This window comes from Asparagus officinalis, chromosome 9, assembly GCF_001876935.1.
Source record: "Asparagus officinalis chromosome 9, Aspof.V1, whole genome shotgun sequence".
In the NCBI taxonomy this organism is placed as follows: domain Eukaryota; kingdom Viridiplantae; phylum Streptophyta; class Magnoliopsida; order Asparagales; family Asparagaceae; genus Asparagus; species Asparagus officinalis.
In genome coordinates, this window is record NC_033802.1 from 1,440,177 (window position 1) to 1,443,083 (window position 2,907).

The window sequence follows — 2,907 nt, forward strand, 5'->3', positions numbered from 1 at the left end:
TAGAAGGGTTTAAGTTTGTTTGAAATCCTATAGTTTTAGGATATGAATTTCATCGTGTGATTTAAAATACATATATATGTGTTTTGTTATGTGTTAGAATTTCTAAAATGTTATTTGTTTCATTAATATTTTAAGATTTGGAATACTGACACTTGTAATATTTTATTTATTTCAAACTCAAATTAAAACATTACCGAATATTAAAATTTTGTAATATAATAAATATGTTATCTTGGTGAGGTTACCTCCCACAAAAAAACATAATTAGAATTTATTAAATCCTCTCAAATTGAGAGGTAAGCACATACATTTATGGAATTTGTCAAATTCCTCTCTAATTGAGAGGATTTGACAATAACTAAAATTTAGGTACTTTTTGTACTTTTGGGATTCAATATTCTAAAAATTTTCTTAAAACAAAAACCATATATAGAACCACAAAATATAAAAAAAAAACTCACTTTTTGATCCCAAAACTTGTAATCAACACCAAATACCAAAATTTTTGTTGAAACAAACACCCCCTGAGTACACTTCACCTAATGTTCATCATCGATCACCAACCATCCATTTAACACTGCACCACATCTTAGTAAGGGTAATTTAAAGTTACGTATCATCAAGAGCACATCTAAGTTTCAACATGCATATTTGATTGGTTATTATTATTGCGAAACTTCAAAGAACTGTGATGTCAGCAAAATGATGCGTCCAAACAACTGCTAAGAAAGCAAATCGTTAACACTCAAACAACTAGAAGAAATTGCAAGATTAAAGCAAACATTAAACAAACTAACTACTTCAGCCAATTACCAAAGCATTTTTACAACAAATTAGTTTTCTCCATTTTTTCCTATCAAGTTACCCGCACGTGCGAGAATCAGGGTTAGAGCTAGCTAGCTCGGTGGTGATCAGGATCTCAGTGCTTCCCCGCACGTGCCAGATCACGCGGTGCGGTCACCTCCCCGGTGACAGCACCCCATTCCAAATCTCTGCGAAAGCCCGAAGGATCAAGTGATGATGGTGAGGAGAATTCAGAGACAGAAACAAATGAAGCAGCTCTTTGAGCTCATCCCAGTTATAAATCTCCTTCTCAACGATCATGTGCAACATTGAATCCCTAAAATCGAGATAAGGATCAGAGCTCTCCTTCTCAATAGCAATACTCTCTTCAACGACCCCCTTCTTCTTCTTCTTTGGGCTCGAGAAGTTGGAAGGAGAGAACGAGGAGCTGGTTGTTTTTGTGGTGGCGAGGCTCGAGGCTGAGGGGGAGAAGACGCTTGGGTAATATTTGTGGGTTCTTCGCAAGTTGAAGAAAGATGAGAGCTTCGGTTTTCTGCAGCTGCAGCCAATGTCGACGACGACTGGGTGTTTGACGTGGAACCTTCTGCGAGTTGAAGACATGGGTTTTGATGATCGAGGTGTTTTGAGAAACGGGTTGGCGTCAAAATTTGATCTTGGGGCCGAAATGGAGGAGATGAGATTGGTAGAATTTTTTGGTGGTAGTGATGAGACAAATTTTGGGGGAAAGTTCGGTTGTTTTTGGGTGGAGAGAGATGAGAGGTTTCGCGATAGAGAGAGAGTTTAGTTGGAAGCGTGACTCTTTCAATTGCTTGCAGTAGGAGAAAGCAAAGAGTTATAGAGCGGAGATAGAGGGGCGTTTTGGAGAGAGAGAGAGAAGGAGGGGTATTTTGAGAATTTTGAGTCACAAGTGGGGATTAGCCAGACTTGAGGGCAAGTTTCAAAAAAAAAAACCCCTGAACTTTAGGGTGATTTAATTCGCACAAAGTGATTAATATTACGAATTTTTAAAATTAGACCCTAAACTTCGAAGAGTTTTCACACAATTCACATGAATTTTCGAAGAGTTTTCACACAATTCACATGAATTTTCGAAGGGTTTCACTTGAGCTTTGGAGCAAATTCTGTTCTACAGTTTGTAAAAAACGACAATACATATTTATTTTGAGAAGGAGACTGTTCTTTTTAAAACATGAAATCTTAGCAGGTGAATCTTTTCGAAAAGTCTCCAAAGGTTTGAGTTTTCTCAAAATTTTAAAGTTCTTCCTCATGGTGTGCAAATTATCCCCAATTTGATAAGATCCTCTTGGTATTCAGTCATATTCTTTAATTAAATCTTTAAGGATATCATGGGAAGAAAGGGGTTTCTGTTACTTTGCGGGTTGTAAGAGGACTCAAACTGGCGCTCTCATATATTTCCTAGATGTTGAATTTAGGAATGCAAAACGCTTTAATTGAATTTTATAAGTTTATTTTTTTATGGAAATAAATTTTATAACTTTTATGACGTCTTGAATTGACTTCAAGACCAGTTTTCTACTAATTAATAGCAACTTTTGGAATCATGAGATTTTGCATTAGCATGAACAAATTTGTAAACTCACCTAATTTTTTTAAAGCAAAAAAAAATCAATCAGAAGCAAAATTGATCAAATTTATAAACTATAACTAGTAGGGAAACAGAATAGATCCGACGAAAAGAATATGATGGTTTCAGAGTATTTCGGAGTATAATAACGGGAAATAGTCGGAATAAGTCTACCAGCAGTCCTATCAAATATTATTTCCAAATAAATAAATAAATAATCCTATCAGATAATTTATCCCGTACGTATAAATATCTTATTGCTGTAGCATTTTTCTTCCCACTTGTTCACATGGCATTCCCATAGTTTAGCTAATCAGTCATCAGCCATAAACCCATCAGCTTCAAGGAGAGCATTTCATTAGAATTAGAAATGCTTGTGTTGAGATACGTAGTCATTAGTTTTTTCAGCACGTACTCTGCAGTTGCAACTTCTATTATTTAGGAGGTCAAGATTCCATATCAACTTGTAGATATTATAATTTAATAACCTCTAGATACCAAACAAAGAAAAATCCTCA